Source organism: Tympanuchus pallidicinctus, unplaced genomic scaffold (assembly GCF_026119805.1).
Source record: "Tympanuchus pallidicinctus isolate F22 unplaced genomic scaffold, pur_lepc_1.0 scaffold1, whole genome shotgun sequence".
Classification (NCBI taxonomy): domain Eukaryota; kingdom Metazoa; phylum Chordata; class Aves; order Galliformes; family Phasianidae; genus Tympanuchus; species Tympanuchus pallidicinctus.
Window position 1 is genome coordinate 23,213,859 of NW_026294618.1, and position 19,805 is coordinate 23,233,663.

The window sequence follows — 19,805 nt, forward strand, 5'->3', positions numbered from 1 at the left end:
CATAATCAATACATTATTCAGATATGTAATCTTAAGTATATGTACAAATCTTTGCAAGTTGGAACTTTTAATATTAGCATCTGATTTATATCATTTATTATTCAATGATTTTGGTACATAAATACTCTAAAATGTGTTTTGCCCTTCCACGAGGAGTGTCAGTAATAGCATTTTCTTTCCTCTAACTTTCTTCTGGTTTCTCTTATTGGAGGCAATGAAATCACCATGTTAACAACTCTTTCAACATTTTCTTAGCTTTTGGTTTAGATGAAGACTGTGATATTTTTACCAAGTTGAACGCTTCGATGTCAGGAAGAATTACTTTGGGGACAACTTTTAAAAAAGTCTGAGTTCAAAATAACTGGGAAAAGAAAAAAAAAAAGCAGTAAAGAGCAGCATCCTGGTGACTCTGACTCTTTCTTTACAATCTTCAGAAGCCTAGAAGAATACACAGTCCCAAGCCCATTAAATTTCACACCCTAGCACAGCACTCTGAAATCTGATTGTTAAATGTTAAGTTGCTTGAAATTACTCATTAGTTTGGGTATCACAGAAGCTCTCTGTAGGTACAGGTTCTGATCTTCTTTTTTAAGGAAACACATGTAGCAGATTAACACAGTGTTAAACTTTCAAATTCAAATTAAGACTTAAAAAATAGTCAACTGTCTTAAATTCATAATTCTCTGATTTGGGCAAGAGTTTGGATTAAGGTTATGTTAGGATGGTTTTCCAACCTACTGATCTCTTTCTCTCTCCTGATCGTCACTCAGGATAGTCACAATAAAAAGCACTAAAAACAATTATTGATTTTCCCCAATAGATAACATTGAATTTCCTAAGGGATAAAGCCTTTCCAGAGAAATTGGTCAGGCAGGGCTAGGAACTCGAGGCTGTAAGTGCCAGCGCTTTGTTCAATTTCTTCTTTTAGTGAACAGATTTTAGAATAAAGCTGAAATGAGGAAGCATTTTTTTTTCTGTTACATGAGGCATGTGATCCTAGTCACTGGGCCTACTTTGCCAGAGAAAGCTCTTTATCTCTCCCCTTGTAGATCAGATACCTTTGGAAGCATTCAAGCTCTAGAGATAATCAAGAGGTAGGCAATGGTATCAGACAGAGAGGTCTTCAGCTCTTCAGACACACTAGCACCTCTCTACCCTAAGCACACTAGTGTGTTCCCTCCCACCAGGGCTACCCACCTACAATTTAGTCAGACATGCACCAGAAGTTTAGACAGATTGATGAGGGTGCACCCAGAAGGAGGACAGGAATTCTTGAACACAGACTTTTACCCCAACCTTGATGCTGAATCCTGAGAAATTCAGAGGTTAAATTATTTCTGTTGTTTACATGTGCAAGTCATTAAGACCAGCTTAGGAGTCTGACTGCAGTACAAGCTGACTTCTGTTGCTCGCATTCATAGAAGTACTTGACCATCCTCATAGGCTAAACTGGGAGCTTGAGTTTCTCCTTCACAGCCACAGATACAACTGCCTGGCAAGGCTGACTAAAGATGAGTTCTGGATGTTGCAATTGTGAAGTCCCCTTTCCGAATATACCCATCAGCTTCACCTTACATGTGGGAGGTTCTGAAATAAACTTCCCTAGGGTTTTGTTGTACTTGCCTCTAAGTTCTAACAGTGCTTTCTATAGTTCTGTCATTGGCCTTTAAATTTGGCTCTTTGAAAATCTGGCAGTTCTGGACAGTAAAAATAAAAGAGGAATCCAATGAAGTGCTGTGCTATGTCCCATTCTAAAAGGGGAAACACTATCTCGAGCTAGGTAGTTGCTAAAAACCTGTAATAAAGACCTCAAATGAGACAAGGAACATAACCATGACAGGCAAGGCAGTAAGTACTGTTTCATATTGCTCACACAATGAGACTTTCTGAGAAGGGATATTGTACTTAAAAGTATACTAATCTGTGAATTATGGAGTGAATCACCGAAGTACACGTTTCACATTTCAGTCACTTGTCACACACTTTGTTTGTGTAACCCACCGGTCAAAAAAACGTGTTATACAACACATCTGTGTCCAATACACAGAGGGTATGCTTTTGTGATAGCTTTCAACTGGCAATTCTGTTTCTTTCACACTAGTTGCTACGATTCATACATTCACTCTGGATGTCACTGCTTCGAGCTCCAAAGTGGCAACTGATGGGCTTGCAAGCATCCCCACAGAATCACAGAATAACGAGGTTGGAAAGGATCTACAAGATCATCTAGTCCAACTGTAAACCACAGCTAAGGTCTGTTACCAGAAAGCTTTCAGGCATACTGAAGGTCTAGGGGAAAAAAAAGAGAGATTACAATATAGATGTGCTGTTTCAATGCAAACATGCATCCTCCAACCATGCTTGCTCTCTCAGTCCGATTTTGAGATTCCCATCAGAAATAAATATTTCCATCAGAAAGGTCTGTTGAGCAGTGAAAAGCTAGAAGAACATGTCCTTTACGGAGTTTCCCCAGCTGCCAGGTTAAGTCTTAACTGCCAGAGAATTCTTCTTGATGCACTTTTTTTGGTTAGACTTTCACAGGGTGATAAAGTTCTAGGTAAATTATGTGCTGAGAGACATCATAGCTGTTAAAAAAAGATCAACAAACTGAGGACTAGCTTTAGTATCATATGAAAAGTCATCTTTTAATTCCAGTGAATTATCTCATGAAACACTTTCCATTGAGCAAACATGGGAGAAATATCAACTAAATTGGTTTTGGTGACAAATTAGCATTTGAATGCACATATGCTTGTACAGATAGCTGCAATGCCACTGTAAAGTTAGATTTGCAGTGCAAGGTCCATATCACTGGAGTATATGTTTACTATTCTTTGTTGGAAGGGTTTGTGAACATATGGAGGGGTACAGGATATCACAGCAACATAAACGAAATACACATCTTTGTCTAAGCAGATCCTAGGATTCTCAGGCAGCCTCACTGGGTCAGTTCAAACTACTTAAACTGTAAAATGGAATGAGCTCCATTTTGCCTATGCAGGCATGAGCTTTCTACTGGCTAAGCAGTGGTAGCAACAATCTCCAGATGACAGATGATTACTGGGAGACAGTCTCACTTAAAGGGCCAACTATTTTGCCTAAACAGAGAAAGAAGGAAGCATATTCACAGTTTTAAATAGTTAACATCCCCAAAACAGCAGCTTTCATGCTAGTTTGGGACACTGAGAAGCGGGATATAAACTTGTCTCTGTATCTGCATTAGGATGGATGTGCCATTTAAACATTCGGCAAGTTGTAGAGAAGGTCTTAACAATGTATATAATACAGCAGTTCTGACTAAATTCAAATCTGATGAATTCAAGTCATTTTTCTTAATATGCAGTGAGTGAGTCTCTGCCTTTAGAATTCTGTTCTTTAAAGTCCTCTTTACAACAGTTCAGAGTGCCTACTGCACCATACTGCTATTTAAGCATCAGGCTCAGCAGCATCCATCTGCTTTTGCATGTGGTACTTCTTTCAGTGATAGGCATCTACAATGTGTTTTCTGATCCATGTGCAGAATCGCTGCAGTTCATCTCCAGTATGGCCCCATTCAAAAAGTACTTAACACATACTCCAAGATCCATTCTAACAGTGCTAAAAACAGATGTTGGAAAACATCCTTCAGCAGCACTACTAACTAATTTGGAGGTTAATATTACAGCACAGCCTGTCCAAGCTCAGAGTCTGAAATAGCACCTAATAAATAACTTCTCTGCAAGTCTGAGCAGCTATGAAGCTATTTTGCTTTTGCAGCCCTTAAAAGCAGAAGGGGCTCTAAAAGGAAAGCAAAAAAACTGATATGAAGTGTAAAATAAGGCCTCATCCTTCATCACATGTACAATATTTGACAGGGTTTTAAAGGAGATAATGAGTTTCAAGCCTTTCAGCAATCTAAGCTTGCAAAACATTCACTGTCAATACGAGATCTTTAAAAAGCCCACAGTCTCATTGTCACTTCCTGACAGGTACTGAGCTGTGCTGAGATTCATGAGACATTGCCCTGCAGCTATTTCGTAGAATGCATCCAAGAGAAGCACTCACTGAGCTTTTTACATAAGGATATATGTGGGTGAACGATGGCTTGTCTTCCAGGACCGCTCAAATGTTCCAATCTTTCTAAAGACCTGTACAGTTTTGATTATCACTAAATTCCTGATAGCAGTTCCTGAAGACCTTCTAAAGTTCAGCTTTGGCTAGTATCAGTTTACTCTCCGTAGAAAGCAGAAAGCTCTTCCCTTCTGTCCCGTGTTAACTTCCTAATTCCCCAAAGAGAGAGCAGGGAATTCAATTCATCACCTTTGTCAAATAGCCAATTTTAACAGGAAACCAATATTGCCAGTGGACAATAAATGCTTCATGTTTCTCAGTTTGCTTTCCTGACTCCCCATAAATTCTTGTTGTGACAGTCAGCCTTCTTCATTACCCATCTTTAAACCTGACTTCACTTGACAGAAATGTGTTTCTCCCTTTCTTAAAAATGGCAAGATCAGCATCAGTAACTTGAGGGGTGCATAAACTGTAATTCAGAAGCAATAACCCAGGTCCGTCATTAAAAAAAAAATTAAACTATGAGATTTTGAAACCATAACATATACCCATTTTTTCTGGCTTCTAACTTTTTTTTTTTTTTTTTTTTTTGTAAATCAATTACATTTATCAAGTACTTAAAAGATATAGCTATTCTGAGAACTCCTTGTAAGAATGTCCACAGAAACTTTTCTATGAGTTATATTCTCAAAATGACTAAAATCAAGATTTGTCATCCCCTTTTACTTCAGTAAGACAACATAAGTAAATATTTTTTTAGTATATGAAAAATTAGAAGCATGTATTTCTACACATGAAGTAACATGATGTGATGCCACCTCTCCCTGTGGAAAGCTAACTGCATTTCCCTTCTGCTTCTCTCTTACTCCTCTCTTGCTAAAAATTAAGGCATCACAAAAGAAAATGCTTTGGAGAATAAACTGCACCACTACTGCCCACAGGGTGTCACTGTTACATTAAAATCTACTATTTCACATTTCATTCTTTAGAAAATTAGTATGCTCAGCCAAAAAAAAAAAATATCCTTTTCTCCTGAAACATACTGAGATGCAAGCAATTTGTGGGCAGACGTGCTACATAAAATAGGTTAAAACAGCATTCCTTTAACGTATTGCACACATCTTTTCATATTGCTACTGACACATTTATTATAAGCAAAGCTGGCAATGACATCTAGAGTTAAAGTTCCCTAACACTTTCCATCATAAGGCCCTACTTTCAGTTGTTTATTACTTTGTCAGCCTTTAACTGCTGGATCTTATATTTTCCATGCCTTGTCTCTGCCTCAGGCTGTATTGTTTTGGAAAGTTTTAGTGAAAAACGGAGTTGGCTGCTTCCGAGAACAAGTTTTGGGGAAGAAAAATGCTTTGTTATGCTAATATTCAATAATTCTAACACCAGCTTCTTGGAGACATTCTTGTAGCTTTATGCTCTAAAAATGTGGAACAGGAGTAACACTGACTTTAAGTGCTCACACAACCTGGGCTGAGGAAAGCTTCACCTCCCTGCCAGGAGCCTGAGCAGCCTGGTATCTAAAATGCCTGACAGCCAAGGCATCAACAACTGACTATGCTCACTCTCAACAAAGAATGAACTAGGGAACAATTTCTCTCTGAAACTACAAAAAGTCATGCTTCTGCCCTACACTGCATCACCTCTATGGGAAGCATCTCACCAACTGCCTACAGCACGCTGTGCTGTGGATCCAGTTCTTCAGTGAAGCCTCCTGGATCTTTTGGAGGGATCAATGCCACTAAATGTAAGAGAGAACGGCTTTTGTCAGGAATTTTGAGATTCTGAAACGTTCAGAAAGTCCTACTCAAAATCTGAAAATTCAGAAACTACTATTATTATTGATCTCACTAGTATTGCTTTTGCAGGCACATTTTGCTCTGGGCAACATGTTTGCTCATGGGCAACAGTGGAGTGGGTAGGATGAAACATGTTATGGACACATAACACCTATGCCACACCTATGTAGCCACAAGGTTCTTCTCACATACTACATCAAATTCATACTACATATTGGGCTACAGCTTGATACATCCTCACTAGATGAAGAGGAGGGGAAGGGGGAGCAGCGGCTGCTCCCGACTCCTCACGTGCCCCTACATTGTAAATTAATAAAGGTCTGAGAATCAACAGGGAAGACAAAAAGATTACTTAAATTGATGGAAAAGTTTCTGAGGATTGTTCTGAGAGAGAAAGAATGAGCTGAGACTAAAGAAACCTTGTTTGGAACAGATGACACTGAAGGTCTGATGAAGAAACAAAACCCACTCATTTTGCCAAGGATGTCTCACAGAGGATAAGCTGAGCAGAGATGTGCCCACTGAGATAAAATGGCTGAATTATCATAATGCCTGAATCATCAGCTTAGAGCATCAGCTTAGAGCAGACTGAAGATTGGAGCCACAGAAGAAAATGAATGGCTGAGATACTGGCTGCAGGGAATGCACTTTACTATAAGTTACAATACTGAAAATGTTAAGTGCTGCTATGGTGGACAGAAGAAAAGCACTGTTCTAGTATTTTAAGTGGATGTGGAAAAAATTGAATATATTAATTCAGCGAAAATAGCAAATCTGACCCAAGTATCGTAGTGCCTGAAAAGGGATATTATTCCTAAATTCAGAGATCTAGTTCATCTATCTTAGCTGCCCTTTTTTTAGATATTTGTACTTCAGACAGAAATTATACATTTTTCAATCTCCTCATTCACTCCTGATTAGCATCAGCCAGCTCCTGCCTTTTTTAGTTCCTGGAAGACCAGCTTCTGCTGATCTACTCTGTGGCTTGAGCTGGGTGGCCAAAAACTGTTCCTGGAGGTCTAATTTCCCTCACTGTGTATACACAACACTTCCAGCAGGATGCACTAAGTGGCAGAGGATGCTAGCTTGTACCTACGTGAGAAAAAAGAATAGGAGGGCTGCTGAAAACATAGATATAAATACAATAAAACTGATTTGTAGCAACGATGGTGTTTATATAAAAGCTGGAAGAACAGAATAAAGTTACTTCTATACAGCAGTATGTAAACAACAGGGTATCTTAAGGAATGGTAACAGCAATTACAATCCCATCTGACTTTAATTCAGCCAGAGCCCTCACACAGCAGCACCTGACTCCCCTAAAGCCAGGAACATCACCCACCCACAGAAACCACTTTGTTTTGACTTTCATTCCCCATATTATCTCTGAAATCCCACCCACCTGCCACCCCGCCAGCAAAAACGGGGACCTCCCCAAAATCCCCGGGGCTGGTATCTCCAGATGTGTTGTGGAGATCCTATCAGCTCCCTAAGAGCTGATCACCCATACGGCATGTGTGGTCTTCATGGTCTGAAACTGCTGCTGCCTCACTGGCATGGAAGCTGGGGAAGCTCAACAGACAAAACTGATCTAAACCGATTTAAATAGAATACGCTGCTGAAGCTCGAGCTTTCACCTATTTCAGAAACACCAGGATGTTGGTGGGTCTGTCCACGCGCCTTGAGAAGCCTAGAATGTCTGTAACATCATCTTCCCCCAAAAAAACTTTTCAATCAAATTTTATTGCACTTCCCTTAAGCAACAGCAACATTTAAAGTCCTGTCAATAAAGCCAGCTTCTTAAAAGAACCTATTTTAGAAGCATAGAACTCTTGCGAACACAGTCTTCCAAGAGTAGATTGGACTAATTCTTACTTTACTAAAATTATTCCTCACTGGGAGCTCGATTGAGAAGGGATGTGAACTTCAGGACTGTATCACTACTATTACGATTGTTGAACTAATTCTACCCAGCAGTTGGAACTCAGATTTGATGCCTCTGGCAGATCTCAGTAACAATCACTGAAATACATCATTCCCAAATAAGCAGGCAGAAAGAAAAAGGCCTGTTTTTATCAGGAAATAAAAGTCTGTTTTCATATTTTCAATTGTTCTCACTTTTTGTTTTGTTTTTGTTTGCTTTTTTTTTTTTTTTTTTTTTTTTTTTTTAGGGGGGTTAGGGGAAAGAGAGGAGGAAGGCAACAGTTTTGTTACTTTACAAGGCTATTTATTTTGTAAAAGAAGATACGTAAATGAAATCACAGACATTTCCAGCACAGAACATGTGTTATAATAATATAATTTGCTACTTTGGACAAGAAAATCACTTTAATTTTCATAAAATTAATAAATTTATTATTTCTATGCATTGTTTTAGTTGTTTAGACTAATTCAAAATGTAAAAAAAAAAAAGTGCAGAAATTCTAGTTTTGTTCTCCCATGTCTGCCTTTTTCAATATATGTTTCATATTTACAACACATAATATAAGCTCACTGCAGTCACTTCTTTATGTGAAAGATAATTGCTCTTCTGATCTCATGACAGTAATGAAGAACTGTGCATGCTACCTCAAGTTAAATGAATGCATATCTCCATCATTCAACCTTACTCCATATCAAAGGTCAGGCCAAAAAGGATTTGTAGAGTCAATGCTATCAAATAAAAGGTGCAGCCTTTTATTCAGACAAACTACTATTTTGAATCCCTTGTATTTCTATTTTCATAATCCCCTGAGTGAACAAAACACTTTATTCTATTTTAGTATGTAGGATGTAAGGAAGTTTGGAGATTCTACTCCTCATTATTCATTGACTAAATATATTCACCATAAAGAAGAGCAAATTGCCAAAGACGTATGGTAAACTACCCTTAGAAAAAACTCCTGGCATTTATTACATCATCTGGATTACACAGGTGCATATCCATCTTCTCCCATATTTGGAAAAGAAGAAATACATTCTCCATTTTAATACTTTTAACTTATTTACAGCTAGACCTGGAGACTTAATATTTATCATCGCAAAGTATAAAGCCAAATGTCCTTTTTCTTCAGGAGCACCAAAGATTAACAGATTAGAATGTTTTCCACATGTCCATTTTACTGTCAAGAGAATATTAAAGAAGTTTTCCAGCTTCCGCAGCTCAGCCAGATGTCAATGGATCCCACAGTGAAGCAAAATTGGCTGAGTAGCCTTCTCATGACCCCAGCATTGTTTTATCAAGGATCACTTTAAAAGTATAAAGGGCCATTTCTTGCTGAGTTCTGTAATGTTTTTCAGCCCTTTTCCCCTGCAATTACACAAAAGTGCTGACTTTGTTGAACTACTGATATGCAGTAGTATTTCTTATGACATCTCTCACACTGTGCTGTAATTGCTGTTTGTGTTGGCACAAGAAAAGTACCACGTCTTGTTTCCACTGTACATTTCCGGACTTTGGTTTCAGTAACATCAGTGTGGGATATTGTACTGGGCATATGTTTTGTTGTGTAAACATTAACTGGTAATTTACCCTGTCAATCTCCACAGTATGGCCTCTAATTACCAGAGGTTGAGGGGCTTCAGATGGACATTTTGTAGAATATTTACAACAGCTACACTGCTGCTTTTTTTTTTTTTTTTTTCTCCTCACTGGTATCTGTGTTATGAAAACCACTGCAAGGAAGAAAAAGGACCACCATCAAAAAAAAACAAAAACACACACACAAAAAACCCAACCCCATCAAACAAAATCCAACAACAAAAGCAAATACCTAATCGCTCCTAGGAAGGAAGACTAGGATCCCACTTAGGTAAGCACAAGTTACAGAAAAATTTCAATGGAAGTTATGGTATAATAAATTAATAAATATTCCTGTTTTATTATCATTATTATTGTTATTTTTGCAAAAGATGTAGAAAGGAATAAACAGATTGTTGCCACCAGCAAATTTGAGTTTTCTATTCATTCCCACTAAATACACTCTATAGCTTGCAAACAGCTATACACAGGCTTAATTTTATTCAAGACTCAGACAAATGTATTTAACAAATGGGCCATCAAGGTCTTGCTGAAAAACATGGCTTCTACTGTAAAGATACAGAACCAAGGAGCATTCTCCTTTTAGGAACTGCAGAATATACGTTTTACTCATTCATCTATGTAATTTCAAGGAAGTAGAACTACCCATTTTGTTCTAAAATGTAACGTCCTGAGCAGGAATCCAGGATGGGATTAAACGGTTAATAACTAATGTAAAGTGACCAGAGAAAATGTCATAAAATAGGGCATTTTTTCAGACATTATATGAAAGAATTAATCTTTATTTTAAATTAAGTTTTTTTCATGATTTTCATCACAATGCAGTAAACTTTAAAAGAGAGTGTGACAGTTGCTCAGTTTCTACTATTCTGCTGTAAGAGCATCAGTTCTGTAATATTTACCACATTGCATTATAATGCCTTATCATATTACAATACTTCCAAGAAAATCCTGCTTTCTAATACAGTGACTACTTAAATGGTAGCACGAAGCTACATTAAAGAAGATTACAAACGATAATCTACTTTACACTATTTCTCCTTAATGCTGCATAAAATTCTTAAAAAAAAAAAAAAAAAAGTTGCAAATCGCTCATCCAAAACAACTCCAACATTAAAGCCTGAACACTGGCTTTGTTTAAGAAAAAAAAATTCATCTTAGCATCTTCTCTTTTGCTGTAAGTGCATGTTATATTGTCTTGTTAAGATTACTTCTACTCAGTTCATACAGAGTATTCTTAAGTGGAAAAGATACATCAAAATAAAAATTCTTACATATTGGTACAACTAGAGTGAGCACCATCTAACTATAAAGAACACAGATCAGAGAAAAACTTTCTTCTATAATTGTTTACTTTCTGTATTTGAAAGGACTTTGTGTTAAGTGAATCGTATCATTTGCCTCTGACAATTTGCCTCTGTATAGTAGTTGCACTAAGCAACAAAGGAGAAAAGAATTAAACAGGAAAATATGCAAGCTGGTAAAAATTATGGAACGTATCATCCATTTGTCTTTACAATGATCAAAAAGGCTTTGTTTTCGAAACCCTGGCTGCTTCAATTTGTACTGTAATATTTCAAATGAAAAAATAGATAAATGAGAAATGAGTTGCTCAGAAGAGCGGTTCAGCATTGCTTCTGGACAGCACAGAAGGGAAAGATGATTGTCATACTTTAAGTACTGCATCAGCTTTGGTTTCTGTCTTGACCGAAGAGTCATCTTTGGCTCATTGCAGTTATGCAAGATGACCATTTGTTCTCATACAGCTACAAAGATCTATTGAACACACTCCCTTACAGAGAATTTGAAACTTCACCATGTCAGACACCGGCATCCCTAGACTTTCTGCAGTTTAATTTACTTAAACAGCTTACTTCAAGCTGCCTGACGTGTCTCAACAATAGGAAGTAAATCTGTCTCCTTCACTGCCTGCTGGATCATAACAAAATTGGTTCCGAGAAGCCATAAATATGCAAAAATGGCCAGAGGTTTAGTTACACCCCCTCAGCACAGCTGTCTGTAGAGCTGCCCAAAAAGGAAGTAAGCATCATGCTGTAAACACTGCACTTCCCTGCAGGAGACACAGAGATTTGGGACCCAGTTGCAGTTGTTTGCCATGGCAGGAACAGCCATGGGAAATTAGTCTTACTCTACCATCCTCACAAACAATGTAAGTTAATGAAAAGAAATACCATTTTCAAGTAAGAAGCATTGCAGCAATTCTGTCCTTATTTTATACTTACTGTTAAGCCTTAAAAACAAACAAACAACAAAAAAACCACCACAAAACAAACAAAAAAAACCCAACCATTTTCTTCAGGAAAAAAAAGGGAGGGAGAAAAATACAAAAGCTTAAAAACCATTTATCTTCTGGCAGATTTATACAGAATCACAACCTTATTGAAGTGCAAGATGATTTTAGGGAGTTTCTAAAAACAAGTGAAGCAGCTCGTATCATTTGTATTTATTTTTTTTTTTAATGTCACGACAAAACGTTCTTACAAGCACTTAAAAGTATCCTAACCAAATTTCTGATTTTCTTTTCAGAATTGCTTTAAAACTTTGTTGAAATACTATACAGTGTTACTGCCATTGTACCACATTGCTTTTCAGTGTACAGCATGTAAGCTCAAAACAAATACCACAGTCCATCCAGAAGGAAACGATCTTAAAACATGAAGGTCAGTGCACAACTATTAGCATACTCAGATGTTCTAGATCACAAAGAAGCTAAAGTACATATCCTAGAATCATAAGTACATCTTAATCATGGGAGGAAGTAGGTTGCCTATTAACATAAATTGTTAATCAAGAATGTGTTTCAGAGTACTTTTTTAAGTACAGACATTAATTTGGTGGTGTACTTCAATTAGAAATTTAAATTGCCATATTAGAAATATCAGCTACAAAGATCGGCCAGCATCTTCACTACTCAGATCCCATGGTACGCTACTTACAACTCTGCCAATTTTTGCTAATTGAGCTGAAATCCTGTGGGAAGGATGTCTGCCCTTAACTACATTGTTTTGGAAAAACCCAGCCAAAATAGATCAGCTTTTCAAAACAATGTTGTTAGCCTCCTGAAGAGCAATTGCTCAGTGCCTTGAATCAAGGACATGTAACTTGGGGACTCCCACCACAAAAACACGTACACTGTACAGGTGTGTGATAAAGACTCTTGTCAGTGGGGTAGCGAAATCCCCCAGGGACTCTAGCAGCACAGAGCACAGCCAGAGCTGACCAGAACTTCAAAACTTCAATAGTGCAGACAGCCCGGTGGCTTTTACCTCTAGTAATGATGGCAAAAACTCTCCTGCATTTAATGTAATGTTACTTGTGCCCTCTGGTTACTACATACATGACCAGTAAACTAAACCATGTCATGGAAGACTTCCAAGTAGTGGAAATAAACTGAACACTCTGCATAATTCTTGCCGTAAGCCTTGACCACGTAGGATTCCAACAAACCATTTCTGGTGTACTTTAGGAACTAGCACTATTCAGAGATCACCCTTAGTTGGCAGTTTTGAGGTGACTGCATTGTTTTGGAAGGCAACAATTTAATGGATGCAACTTTTTATATCAATCAGCCTCGATGCCACAGAAGCCTAGGGACAGGTAATTTATGAGCACACATGTAGCCAGTTTTGACGTTTGACAGGACCTATGCAGCAACAGAAAGGTGACTGATTCAAATGGAGTTACGACAAAAACAAATACAGTATGAGAAATAGTACGAAATATACAAGGGAAGAAATTACACAGCTAGAATTGTAGGATGAGACTGGGAACACACAAAGTAGCAATGCAGCAAATCTACAAGCACTACACCTATTGAGACGCATAGACTGATACCTAAAATTTATGTGACAGCTAATGGAACAGAAATTGATAAAGAAATGCATATTGTGGGAAGCATACTGAGTGGAGAGAATGGAACTTGCCAGACAAAATGGAGCAGATCTAGGATGAGTCAGCTGGGTAAAATACTTGTGCATGGAAATCCCATTTTGTGTTTTGTAGGTGTGTAATAGGTGTGTAATAGGTTGAGTAAGACATCGTATAACCAAGAGATAGATAATAGCTGTGGAGAATGAGAGACACACACAAAAACCACCTTCAAATAAATGAGTGAGCAGGTGCTGGAACAGGTTGCCCAGAAATGTGGTGGATGCCCCATGCCTGGAGGTGTTTAAGGCCAGGGTGGATGAGACCCTGGGAAATCTGATCTAGTACTTGATCTAGCGGTTAGCAACCCTGCCTGTGACAGTGCGGTTGGAACTTGATGATCCTTGAGGTCCCTTCCAACTCAAATCATTCTATGATTCTACAAACAGTCTGCATTTTCCAGTCCAGATAATCTAGATTTTCAGACACTGCATCAAAAGCTGTTTTAAAGTAATTCAGTTTTGGATTGTTATGGACATTCATCTTGACAAACTTTCAGCCAGCCATGTAAGTCTCATGTAAAACAAAAAAAAAAAGGGAGGTGAGGAAAAAAGAAAAAAAAAAAAAAAAAAAAAAAAGGAAGTGCTACTTTTCTATGCAGGCAATCCAGTTGAGGCACAACAGAAATCAGGAAATTGACACTGTGTGCCTCCACAACATTTTTTATGCATGCTACAGATTAGTGACTTCAGTTTTCTAGTGCTGTATTTTCACAACTCCTAAAAGCACTAAATATTTATTTTAAATTGGGCTTAGCATTTTGAAAACTATTTTATACTGATTTGTTCTATAAACACCTGAAAACCTTTTCTGAAAAGCCTTCTTACATTTCCAGCATTTGGAAGTAATTTGTTTCTATTCCAAAAAAATGAATGTCTGTCTCTAACAGAAAGAGCTGGATTACTGCCCAGTCCACTTCAGAACTGGATGATGCTGACTCCTAGCCATTTAAATAGTCAAGTTAAACAAGACACAGTTGGGATGACAGAAGGAGGTCTGTAAGAAGACTATTTCTCTGGTCATGTGGACTTACAGCTAGAAAACAATGACTAGGAAAATAGTGAAAGAGAGGAGAAAATTAATGTTAAGTGCCAGGGAAAATATTATGATTAGATGATGTAGGAACACTGTATCTGCTCATATCATTTTCCCTTCTTGTCAGTGAATTGCCAGCAGTATATTTACCCAGCCAAGCTCTGAGGGAGACAAAGAATGGCAAAAAAAAAAAAAAAAAAAAAAAAAATTACAAAGAAGAACAGAGGTAGACAATAACATCCTGTACAGAGCACTGTCCTCAGAAGGGCTTTTAATCTATGGGTTAAGTACCTACATCATGTAGTGTATTACCTTGTGAGAGCCTTGTTTGCAAGCACAATTTTCCAAACCTGTTATCAATAGGCAAAAGGTGAAATAAGACAGAATTGTCTACTAATGCTCCACAGACTCTAATTACTTTCCGTTTTACAAAGTTCCCAGATATGACAAATAAAGAATGATGCAGTAGAACAGCATCTGATGAAAACCTAAGAACCATTTATAATAAGCAATCTGAATTTGTTTATTTTTATATTCAAAAGAAGTGCTTTCACAACAGGAGAAAGATGTCCAGTTATGGAAAGAATGCCAGATTTCAGGTATTGGTCAATCAAAACAGAACTGTCTTAAGGGCTCTGGATTTAACAAATCAGAAAATTATCAACAAAGCTGAAACTGGAACATATCACTGTCGCCGAAGAATGAAATGTGCAACTGAACATCACTTACAGCATGGAAAACTCAGAAATGAAAGCATTCAAATGAAGATTAGGAAAACTACATTAAAAACAGCAATCTAAGAATAAAGACTATGTAGGCAAGCACAGAAAAAAAGACAGACAACAAAACTTCTGGGCCAAACTCATTCCTTCTATTAATCCGCAGTTTCAGTGCTATTTGTAAATAAATTTACCATTGCCTTTAAGATAAAAAAAAAAAAATCACTAAAACCACTTTAGATTTTATTTTTCTCATACTACAGTGATTTCTCAATTCATATTCCACATCTAGAGTGACAAATCCATATGAACTATCAGAGACATACAGAAACATACACGAATTTGCATGAGAAATTCAGTTTAAACACTGTTTAAAAATGTTTAAAAAGTTAGTTAAGGCTTGATTTTAAGCCAAAGGGAAGTAGTATATACTTCCAAGTCAGTTCCAAGTCAGTACTAGTGAGAGAATTTGGAAATGAGAATAATCTATTTTTGATGAAGGATCTCTTTGTCTGATCAGTATCCCAAAACAGAGAGAGTTGAGGTTTGCTGGTTCAGTAACTACGGTTGAAAGCTTCTGAAATTCAGTCATCATATTAAAAGCAGCTAGAATGAGGATTTCTATTATTTGATAATCATTTACAATACACTAAGCAAACATAAATGCTACCTTTTTAAAAGTAAATGTGTATTTCTTCATCTTGCAACTTTGGCTGCTATTTTGGTAAATAACAACATTCCCATATTTTTCTGAAGCACAGAAAGCTCAGAAACATCTAGCCCTTCAGAAAACTATGCACATCCTGCTAAAGGGAGCAGAAAGCAACAGAAACAGGGCTGCTGCTTCTTTTGTATTGATCTGAGTAAAGAGCAGGAGTGGTACTGTCTGCTTATTCTCTTCCTTTATTTCATTGAGATTACAGGCAATAATATAAAACCAGTATATTTATGAAGAAATAAGCCCTCAAAAGAGAAAGAACGGAGAAAATACTGGGAAATCTCTGTGATTTTCAGTATGAATGCTTATGCTTTCATTTTCTTCCCATATGTAGGTCTGATATACTCATTTCTGCAGTATGTTTTTTCGCTTGCAAAAGTAACTAGCTGACTACTCGTAGTAGTGATATTATTTGATATAATGCAAGTGTTTTTCTACTTTCCCCAAGCATGTACTCTCTTAAGATTTCTTAACAGAAATACTGCAATCTGGTATCTCTTCACAGTTCACCTGCCTCTTTTTTATTTCTTTCCAAACACAGTTTTCCTCACTTCTTTTTTGTTAGTTTTCATTCTTGAGCAATTTTGCTCACTCTTTCCCTTCTTAATCTCATCACATCACATATCTCTTCAGATTAAACATGAACTTTAGAATTACTAGCTACACCTATGTTTCCTGCTGTTTCTGATAGGAAAAAAAAAAATGAAAAAATGAAAATAAAAACACAAACTGACATTTTCTGAATAATTTGGTATTATTGTTAATGGCTTTATTAGGATACTGGCAAATAGTTCAAAAGTATCATTTTCACTTCAAACCCAAAAGATATCTATTAAGTACCAAGGACTAAATAGCTCCCTAAGAAACCCAAAAGTAGAAAGCTCCAGGAAGACTTTATTTATTTATTTTTTTTGAGAGGCTCACCGTAATAAAAAACATTTTACCTTACCAAAAAATTATACTCATTCCTATTCTCCTCCTTTTTGACCCTAAACTTTTCTTTTTAGAGTATTAGACAGATTTATACATAAAATTTGTGCTAGCCACAACAGAAGTCTAGAACTTCTAAATTTAAGTCTGAAGATTTTAATTTCTGTATCTAAGACAAATTGCCTTTAAGAACATTATGGTACTAGGAATTAATTATTTAATCAGGCCAGTACTTCCACATCTCTGCTAAAGGGTACTTTCCAGCTTGAATAAATTCTGTTTTGTAACTCTGTTTGTTCCATGCCATTTAGCCAATTTTCCACTTATTACACCTCCACGCCTTAGTATTAACTTCCAGTACAGAACACTGTGAATTGTTTTCTGACAAATCAAGGCATATGATAGCCACTGTATATCCTTTGTCTTCTTTGGCAGCATTTGCCTCAAAGAATTCCAGCAAAACAGTGAAGCATGACCAGCCCTTCCTGAACCCCATTCTCAGTCAAGCTGTGCTTTTTCTAAGGTTTCCCTATCTGAACCTTGAAATTACTTTCTGGAGTTCTCTGCTAAGACTTCAGCAGAATTCTAGCATATCTTTATTCTGCTGTTTACAAATGAATCAAGTAAACTTATGAAGTCTGCTGACTTTACTAGCTGACTTTACTTCAGCAATTCTATGCATTTCTCAAATTAAAAATGCAAACAATATTAATACTTCTCAAAATCTCAAAACATGCAAGTGCTTCACATGGTAAGCCTTTCTCACTCCCACACTGGACTGGACAAATTCTTCAGAGTACCAGTCTGTGCAAAAGAAATGTAATGGCATATTACAAAATACAGATGATTCGAAGAGAACTGACGTACACATTGACATGTCAACTCGGGAAAAGAGCCAAGATTTTATGTTTCCTGCCTTCTGTACCTCATTCACTCCCTATAATACCTCCCTATTGGCTTAAAAAATTGTCTTTAGTATAATGTTGAAACATTAACTACACTATTAAAAATGAGTTTAGATGTAAATCATTCCCTTGCAAGGCAATGGGCATTCCAGTACACAGCAAAACAAAATCCCAGTGGTATTTAATGTATTGCTCAATCAAGAACTTCAGCAGTCTACTACATAAAAGTTTATCACCTCCATTACGATTTATTGCTCAAAAATGAGTATATTTTGACTTGTTGATCAGTAGGCAAATAAGGGCAGATTGTCTTCCACAGCTAGTAAATTCATATTCACTGTTCCATGACAAATTCCTAGTTCAAGTCTATCACAATGATTACATGCAAGGATCAATACATTTTCAATGTTGGTTTACCTGTCTTTATCCTTCAACAGAAGTTTATTCTCCTACACTATAGATCTATTGATTGTGCATTGTAAGGAATTTAAAATATAGCATTTCATTAAAAAAAAAAAGGAAAAAGGCTTATTTTTTTCTGTGTACCATCTTGAATGTCCAATATTGGGTTACTAGTAAGTAAGACAATATGTGAGAGATGTAGGTATATCACGTATTTATAGACAACTGTAGCCTATAGTCATTAGAAAGAAGTACAATTATCAATGACAAACGTGAAGCCTAGGAATCAAGGGTATAAAAAAAAAAAAAAAACAAAAAAAACAAAAACAAAAAAAACTGAAAAGAAATTTTATACTTTTATTCAAGGCTTGTGCACTCACAACACTTTGTTTTAGTGAAGGAATTTAGATACTGGTAAAATCCCAACTGAAGGAAGATAAAAAAACAAACCCAAACTTTGATAATCTAAAATGGTGACTGTATATAACAGCACATAAATTAATGTGCATGCCCGAGTGAATGATGATTTGAGTTAACCCTGCTTTCTTTGCTCTCTTTTACAGACTTTGTTTTGCTTTCTTATTGCTATTTCATCCTTAGAAAAGCAGGGAACTAAGAGTCTTTTGGTTTTATTGTTGATCTTTTACTCAGTTCACATCCTCACCACTCTTTGCTAATACAGCATTTTGCAATACAACCCATCTAGTTTTAACATCACTGTTAATTCTGTGACTCTGTCCAAGCAGCCATCCAAAAGATCAGAACCCAGAGATGTCTTTTCATTATAAGAAAGAAAAAAAAGCTGATTTTACCATAAAACCAGAAAATTCCCTTTTAACTTTGTGTCTTTTCAGAAACGAATTACAAAGAAAAATCAGGACACAAAGCTCACAAAAACTAAACCACAGGAAAACATGCTTATAAGTTTTTACAAAATAAGATTCCATAAAATTGTACTTCAAACATCTATCCTGCTGCTTCTTGTAAAAATTAAGAACACTGAGTCTGCATACGTACATGCTTTTATATAAATCATGAAATCATTCACATACTATGAAAAAGTAAAAGTGTAACAAACTTCCAACAGAAGCCCCAAGCTTTTGGACAGCTATACGTAACAAATATACAAATATATTTGCCTTCTTGCTACCCAGCCTTCCTCCACCACTACTGATACCTTCATGCTAATTTACCATTATTTCTTCTCTATTACTTTCCCATTTTATTCAGCTACTCTAATTTATACAGCTTCCAGCTGCACATAATGGCCACTTACTACGGCACATTAGCAAGAGTGCTGAATTTTTCACTATCCTGTGGAAATGGTGGAAGGGCAATACAGGAGCGTAGTAGCAAACAGACTGGTAGTAGAATGGCAGTACAAAAGAAATGCTCACCTATCTCGAAAGATCTAGGCTTGCAGATCCTTCCCCAGTGCCAGTCAGCCCTTAAATGAGGCCTGAGAGGTGCAGCCAGGCTCCACCCCTTCTGCTAACACAAGTGAATTACCTTCACCTGTGCTCCCAGGGCTGACCTGGTCCTTTTCCCAAGTGCTCAATTGGTTCAGGCTGTGACTCAACAGTTACCATACACCATCTAATAAAATTATTCAGTAAATAAATTGGGAAAAAAATGCAAGAATTGACTGCAGGATACAAATGCTAAGCAAATTTTCTAGTAAAGAAATATTCTTACAGATGCTATACTTAGTTGGAAATTCATCATTATGTATATATTCTTTAAGTCAATTAGTTCCAGAAATACTGG

General features: G+C 36.8%; 1 protein-coding gene across 3 annotated transcripts in view; it reads right to left on the bottom strand.

Moving 5' to 3' along the window:
* HMGCLL1 (3-hydroxymethyl-3-methylglutaryl-CoA lyase like 1) overlaps positions 1-19,805 on the bottom strand; it is a 73,910-nt gene that overhangs the window by 5,531 nt on the left and 48,574 nt on the right. The window lies entirely within an intron of this gene.